Source organism: Triticum urartu, chromosome 4A (assembly GCF_056163025.1).
Source record: "Triticum urartu cultivar PI428250 chromosome 4A, HENAU_Tu73, whole genome shotgun sequence".
Classification (NCBI taxonomy): Eukaryota; Viridiplantae; Streptophyta; class Magnoliopsida; order Poales; family Poaceae; genus Triticum; species Triticum urartu.
Genome location: NC_141876.1, coordinates 401311409 through 401320217, shown reverse-complemented (window position 1 = coordinate 401320217; position 8809 = coordinate 401311409). Strand labels below are relative to the sequence as shown.

At 40.2% G+C, this 8809-nt stretch overlaps 1 pseudogene; it reads left to right on the top strand.

The window, feature by feature from the left end:
- Positions 1 to 7057: 7057 nt before the first annotated feature.
- LOC147975978 (protein FAR1-RELATED SEQUENCE 5-like) lies at positions 7058 to 8251 on the top strand (annotated as a pseudogene).
- Positions 8252 to 8809: the final 558 nt, after the last annotated feature.

Here is an 8809-nt window from a genome sequence, read left to right as displayed (position 1 = left end):
CATCGCTATGTGATTAACACCCAAAGAGTACTAAGGTGTGATCATGTTTTGCTTGTGAGAGAATCTTAGTCAACGGTCTTTCACATTCAGATCCGTTATGTATTTTGCAATTTTCTATGTCTACAATGCTCTGCACGGAGCTACTTTAGCTAATTGCTCCCACTTTCAATATGTATCTAGATCAAGACTTAGAGTCATCCAGATCCGTGTCAAAACTTGCATCGACTTAACTTTTTACGACGAACCTTTTTGTCACGTCCATAATCGAGAAACATATCCTTATTTCACTAAGGATAATTCTGACTGCTGTCCAGTGATCTACTCCTAGATCACTATTGTACTCCCTTGCCAAATCAGTGCAGGGTATACAATAGATCTGGTATACAGCATGACATACTTTATAGAACCTATGGCCAAGGCATAGGGAATGACTTTCATTCTCTTTCTATCTTCTGCCGTGGTCGGGCTTTGATTCTTACTCAACTTCACACCTTGTAATACAGGCAAGAACTCTTTCTTTGACCGCTCCATTTTGAACTACTTCAAAATCTTTTCAAGGTATGTACTCATTGAAAAAACTTATCAAACGTCTTGATCTATCTCTATAGATCTTGAAGCTCAATATGTAAGCAGCTTCACCGAAGTCTTTCTTTGAAAAATTCCTTTCAAACACTCCTTTATGCTTTACAGAATAATTGTACATTATTTCCGATCAACAATATGTCAATCACATATACTTATCAGAAATGTTGTAGTGCTCCCACTCACTTTTCTTGTAAATACAGGCTTCACCGCAAGTCTGTATAAAACTATATGCTTTGATCAACTCATCAAAGCGTATATTCCAACCCCGAGATGCTTGCACCAGTCCATAGATGGATCGCTGGAGCTTGCACATTTTGTTAGCACCTTTCGGATTTGACAAAACCTTCTAGTTGCATCATATACAACTCTTCTTTATTAAATCCATTAAGGAATTCAGTTTTGTTTATCCATTTGCCAGATTTCATAAAATGCGGCAATTGCTAACATGATTCGGACAGACTTTTAAGCATAGATACGAGTGAGAATCTCTCATCGTAGTCAACACCTTGAACTTGTCGAAAACCTTTTTGCGACAATTCTAGCTTTGTAGATAGTAACACTACTATCAGTGTCTGTCTTCCTCTTGAAGATCCATTTATTTTCTATGGCTTGCCGATCATCGGGCAAATCCATCAAAGTCCATACTTTGTTCTCATACATGGATCATATCTCAGATTTCATGGCCTCAAACCATTTTGCGGAATCTGGGCTCATCATCGCTTCCTCATAGTTCGCAAGTTCGTCATGGTCTAGTAACATGACTTCCAGAACAGGATTACCGTACCACTCTGGTGCAGATCTCACTCTGGTTTACCTACGAGATTCGGTAGTAACTTGATCTGAAGTTTCATGATCATCATCATTAGCTTCCTCACTAATTGGTGTAGGAGTCACAGGAACAAATTTCTGTGATGAACTACTTTCCAATAAAGGAGAAGGTACAATTACCTTATCAAGTTTTCTACTTTCCTCCCACTCACTTCTTTCAAGAGAAACTCCTTCTCCAGAAAGTTTCCAAATTTAGCAAAAAATCTTGCCTTCGGATCTGTGATAGAAGGTGTACCCAACAGTAACTTTTGGGTATCCTATGAAGACACATTTCTCCGATTTGGGTTCGAGCTTATCAGGTTGAAGCTTTTTCACACAAGCATCGCAGCCCCAAACTTTCAGAAACGACAACTTTGGTTTCTTGCCAAACCACAGTTCATAAGGCGTCGTCTCAACGGATTTTGATGGTGCCCTATTTAACGTGAATGCAGCTGTCTCTAATGCATAACCCCAAAACGATAGTGGTAGATCGGTAAGATACATCATAGATTGCACTATATCCAATAAAGTACGGTTATGACGTTCGGACACACCATTACATTGTGGTGTTCCAGGTGGCATGAGTAGTGAAACTATTTCACATTGTTTTTAACTGAAGGCCAAACTCATAACTCAAATACTCTTCTCTACGATCAGATCGTAAAAACTTTATTTTCTTGTTACGATGATTTATCACTTCACTCTGACATTCTTTGAACTTTTCAAATGTTTCAGACTTATGTTTCATCAAGTAGATATACTCATATCTGCTCCAATCATCTGTGAAGATCAGAAAATAATGATACTTGTCACGAGCCTCAATATTTATCGGACCACATACATCAGTATGTATGATTTCCAACAAATCTGTTGCTCGCTCCATTGTTCCGAAGAACAGAGTCTTAGTCATCTTGCCCATGAGGCATGGTTCGCAAGCATCAATTGATTCATAATCAAGTGATTCCAAAAGTCCATCAGCATGGAGTTTCTTCATGCGCTTTACACCAATATGACCTAAACGGCAGTGCTACAAATAAGTTGCACTATCATTATTAACTTTGCATCTTTTAGTTTCAATATTATGATTATGTGTATCACTACGATCGAGATCCAATGAACTATTTTCATTGGGTGTGTAACCATATAAGGTTTTATTCATGTAAACAGAACAACAATTTATTCTCTTACTTAAATGAATAACCGTATTACAATAAACATGATCAAATCATATTCATGCTCAACGCAAACACCAAATAACACTTATTTAGGTTCAACACTAATCTCGAAATTATAGGGAGTGTGCGATGATGATCATATCAATCTTGGAACCACTTCCAACACACATCGTCACTTCACCCTTAACTAGTCTCTGTTTATTCTGCAACTCCCGTTTCGAGTTACTAATCTTAGCAACTGAACTAGTATCAAATACTGAGGGTTTGCTATAAACACTAGTAAAGTACACATCAATAACATGTATATCAAATATACTTATGTTCACTTTGCCATCCTTCTTATCCGCCAATCACTTGGGGTAGTTCCGCTTCCAGTGACCAGTCCCTTTGCAGTAGAAGCACTTAGTCTCAGGCTTAGGACCAGACTTGGGCTTCTTCACTTGAGCAGCAACTTGCTTGCCGTTCTTCTTGAAGTTCCCCTTCTTCCCTATGCCCTTTTCTTGAAACTAGTGATCTTGTCAACCATCAACACTTGATGTTTTCCTTGATTTCTACCTTCGTTGATTACAGCATCACGAAGAGCTTGGGAGTTGTTTCCGTTATCCCTTACATATTATAGTTCATCACGAAGTTCTACTAACTTGGTGATGATGACTAGATAATTCTGTCAATCACTATCTTATCTGGAAGATTAACTCCCACTTGATTCAAGCGATTGTAGTACCCAGACAATCTGGGCACATGCTCACTAGTTGAGCGATTCTCCTCCATCTTTTAGCTATAGAACTTGTTGGAGACTTCATATCTCTCAACTCGGGTATTTGCTTGAAATATTAACTTCAACTCCTGGAACATCTCATATGCTCCATGACGTTCAAAACGTCTTTGAAGTCCCGATTCTAAGCCGTTAAGCATGGTGCACTAAACTATCAAGTAGTCATCATATTGAGCTAGCCAAACGTTCATAACGTCTGCATCTGCTCCTGCAATAGGTCCGTCACCTAGCGGTGCATCAAGGACATAATTCTTTTGTGCAGCAATGAGGATAAACCTCAGATCACGGATCCAATCCGTATCATTGCTACTAACATTTTTCAACACAATTTTCTCTAGGAACATATCAAAATAAACACAGGGAAGCAACAACGCGAGCAATTGGTCTACAACATAATTTGCAAAATACTACCAGGACTAAGTTCATGATAAATTTAAGTTCAATTAATCATATTACTTAAGAACTCCCACTTAGATAGACATCCCTCTAATCCTCTAAGTGATTACGTGATCCAAATCAACTAAACCATAACCGATCATCATGTGAGATGGAGTAGTTTTCAATGGTGAACATCGTTATGTTGATCATATCTACTATATGATTCACGCTTGACCTTTCGGTCTCCGTGTTCCGAGGCCATATCTGCATATGCTAGGCTCGTCAAGTTTAACCTGAGTATTCTGCATGTGCAAAACTGGCTTGCACCCGTTGTAGATGGACGTATAGCTTATCACACCCGATCATCACGTGGTGTCTGGGCACGACGAACTTTGGCAACGGTGCATACTCAGGGAGAACACTTCTTGATAATTTAGTGAGAGATCATCTTATAATGCTACCGTCAATCAAAGCAAGATAAGATGCATAAAAGGATAAACATCACATGTAATCAATATAAGTGATATGATATGGCCATCATCATCTTGTGCTTGTGATCTCCATCTCTGAAGCACCGTTATGATCACCATCGTCGCCGGTGCGACACCTTGATCTCCATCGTAGCATCGTTGTCGTCTCGCCAATCTTATGCTTCCACGACTATAACTACCGTTTAGTAATAAAGTAAAGCATTACATCGCGATTGCGTTGCATACAATAAAGCGACAACCATATGGCTCCTGCCAGTTGCCGATAACTCGGTTACAAAACATGATCATCTCATACAATAAAATTCAGCATCATGTCTTGACCATATCACATCACAACATGCCCTGCAAAAACAAGTTAGACGTCCTCTACTTTGTTGTTGCAAGTTTTACGTGGCTGCTACGGGCTTAAGCAAGAACCAATCTCACCTATGCATCAAAACCACAATGATAGTTTGTCAAATAGACTCCGTTTTAACCTTCGCAAGGACCGGGCGTAGCCATACTTGGTTCAACTAAAGTTGGAGAGACAGTCGCCCGCAAGCCACCTATGTGCAAAGCACGTTGGGGGAACTGGTCTCGCGTAAGCGTACGCGTAATGTTGGTCCGGGTCGTCTCGTCCAACAATGCCGCCGAACCAAAGTATGACATGCTGGTAGGCAGTATGACTTATATTGCCCACAACTCACTTGTGTTCTACTCGTGCATATAACATCAACATAAATAACCTAGGCTCGGATGCCACTGTTGGGGAACGTAGTAATTTCAAAAAATTTCCTACGCACACGCAAGATCATGGTGATGCATAGCAACGAGAGGGGAGAGTATGATCTACTTACCCTTGTAGATCGCAACGGAAGCGTTGACACAATGTAGAGGAAGTAGTCGTACGTCTTCCCGATCCGACCGATCCAAGCACCGTTACTCCGGCACCTCCGAGTTCTTGGCACACGTACAGCTCGATGACGATCCCCGGGCTCCGATCTAGCAAAGCTTCGGGGAGGAGTTCCGTCAGCACGACGGCGTGGTGACGATCTTGATGTTCTACCGTCGCAGGGCTTCGCCTAAGCACCGCTACGATATGACCGAGGTGGAATATGGTGGAGGGGGGCACCGCACACGGCTAAGGAACGATTACGAAGATCAACTTGTGTCTATGGGGTGCCCCTTGCCTCAGTATATAAAGGATGGAGGAGGAGGAGGCCGGCCAAGGCTATTGGTGCGGCCAGGATGGGAGTCCTACTAGGATTCCAAGTCCTAGTAGGAGTCCATCAAGAGGGGAGGAAGGGAGAAGGAAGTGGAGGAGAAGGAGAGGTGGCCGGATCCCTTTTCCCTAGTCCAATTCGGACCAAAGGGGAGGGGGGGCGTAGCAGCCCCTTGGCCCTTTCTCCTCTTCCCACTAAAGCCCATCAAGGCCCATTGCTTCCCCCGTAACTACCCGGTACTCCGAAAAATACCCGAATCACTCGGAACCTTTCCTATGTCCGAATATAGTCGTCCAATATATCGATTTTTACGTCTCGACCATTTCGAGACTCCTCGTCATGTCCTTGATCTCATCCGGGACTCCGAACTCCTTCGGTACATCAAAAACTCATAAACTCATAATATAACTGTCATCGAAACCTTAAGCGTGCGGACCCTACGGTTCGAGAACAATGTAGACATGGCCGAGACACGTCTCCGGTCAATAATCAATAGCGGGACCTGGATGCCCATATTGGCTCCTACATATTCTACGAAGATCTTTATCGGTCAGACCGCATAACAACATACGTTGTTCCCTTTGTCATTGGTATGTTACTTGCCCGAGATTCGATCGTCGGTATCCAATACCTAGTTCAATCTCGTTACCGGCAAGTCTCTTTACTCGTTCCATAATACATCATCTCACAACTAACATATTAGTTGTAATGCTTGCAAGGCTTATGTGATGTGCATTACCGAGAGGGCCTAGAGATACCTCTCCGACAATCGGAGTGACAAATCCTAATCTCGAAATACGCCAACCCAACATCTACCTTTGGAGACACCTGTAATGCTCCTTTATAATCACCCAGTTACGTTGTGACGTTTGGTAGCACCCAAAGTGTTCCTCCGGCAAACGGGAGTTGCATAATCTCATAGTCATAGGAACATGTATAAGTCATGAAGAAAGCAATAGCAGCATACTAAACGATCGGGTGCTAAGCTAATGGAATGGGTCATGTCAATCAGATCATTCAACTAATGATGTGATCTCGTTAATCAAATAACAACTCTTTTGTCCATGGTTAGGAAACATAACCATCTTTGATTAACGAGCTAGTCAAGTAGAGGCATACTAGTGACACTCTGTTTGTCTATGTATTCACACATGTATTATGTTTCCGGTTAATACAATTCTAGCATGAATAATAAACATTTATCATGATATAAGGAAATAAATAATAACTTTATTATTGCCTCTAGGGCATATTTCCTTCAATTATGTTTCCGGTTAATACAATTCTAGCATGAATAATAAACATTTATCATGATATAAGGAAATAAATAATAACTTTATTATTGCCTCTAGGGCATATTTCCTTCAGATTGATACTCCTGGTTTCTGCTACAAGATGCAAAGAGATACAGACAACACGGTTCTCAGCTTGTTCTGGACAGATGCTCGTTCCCGATTGAACTACCGGTTGTTTGGTGAGATTATATCATTTGACACCACTTATAGCACAAACAAATATAACGTGCCTTTTGCACCTATAGTGGGAATTAATGGCCATGGAAGAACAATTGTGTTTGGTTGGGCGCTATTGCAAGATGAGACTTCAGATACTTTTGTGTGGCTATTTGAAACTTTCATGGAGGTCATGTAGTGGAAAAAACCAGGGATAATATTGACAGACCAAGACGCAGGGATGAAAGCTGCTATTCCTCAAGTATTTCCAGATGCATTACATAGGTTCTGTCTTTGGCATATATTTAAAAATGTGTGGGAAAACATGAGTGCTTTCATGGCTATGAGGGAAAACATGGAGAAAGATATGATGAAGTGTTTATTACAATCCATTACCGTTGAAGAATTTGAAGGAAGATGGGAGAAATTTGTTCTGAAGTATCAGTGTGCTGAACATGCTCACATCAAAAGGATGTTGGAGAACCGGACCTTCTTTGTTCCTGCTTATTTTCGAGGCATGTTTTGCCCTTTCTTCAGGTCAACCAGCCGTAGCGAAAGCTTGAACTCAAATTTCAAAGACTACATCAAGAGGAAAGATACTATAGAGGCATTCATGAAACAGTACGTGCTATTCCAAGAGAATGTTGTTCACATAGAAAATCAGGACAGCTTCTTGTCGAATGAGAAGACTCCTGTCTTTTGGAGTCATCACGCTGTTGAACGGCATGCAGCAGCAATATATACCAGAGGAATCTACTTGAAGTTTTTGACAGGATTAGTGAATGCAACAGCTTTTAAAGTTATTGAAATTGAGAAGGATAAAGTGTATGATTTGAAAAAACACATCAGGTATGAGAAACCAGAATTCACAAGAGAAATGTTCAGAGTCCATGTGGACCTTACTACTGGTTCATTCCAATGTTTCTGTGGGAAGTTTGAGCGTGATGGTATTGTTTGTTGCCATATCCTCTGACTTTTTACGCAGTTTGACATTACCCATATTCCAGATAAGCTGATTGTTGAGAGGTGGACTATTTCTTTTCGAGAAAAGGAGTTGGATAAGTGCAAGAAAGAAATGGTGCTGCTTACAGGTGAAGATCAGTCACACAATGCAGTTAGATATGCTATTCTGATGAGTAAAGTTGGTGAAGCTTGCTCAGACATCAGCAAAGATTCTGAAATTAGCAAAGAACTTTTGGATGTTGTTGCTCAAATTCATTCAAAGTACTTGCAAGGAAAGAAACAGCAACCGGAAGTGCAGTCAGAAAATTCGTTGAAAGATCCTCCTATACGGCCATCCAAGTCTGTGAGCAAAGGATAAAGATTGAAGCCACAATCTGAAAAGAAATCTAGGAAGAAAGTGGCTCCAAAAAAGAAGACTGGTTGATGCTCATCATTTATGTTTGTACCAAGGAAGAAAGATAATTTCTGTTTGCAGCAAGGAAGAAGATAATTTCTCTCGATGAAGAACTTTTTGCATTGATAGCTGAGAAAAATTTAGATGGATTTTGATTATTGTGTTGATAATTTTTTTTGATAAGTTACACTTGTTATAGCTATAGTTGAGCTTGACATTTTTAGTTTATTCTGTGGTAATAAGAAAAGTTCTAAAAAACTAAATATGTTTCGTTGATATGTTATGTAGATATGTTGTTACAAATGCTTTGCTAAGTAGATTTGAGACACAGGAAGTGCTAAATGTATTTTTTAAAATGAAAAACTGTTTTGATACTATTGTAGGAGGTTGTTGATATGTTATGTAGATATGTTGTTACAAATGCCTTGCTAAGTAGATTTGAGACATAGGAAGTGCTAGATATATTTTTAAAGACGTATACGACAGAGACTAAACTTAAACATTAATTCGCAAAAAAATCCTAAAACCTACAGTCCATTTATTGGGTCGAATCGATGACCTCCTACAACTGAATTTTTCGAAATTAAG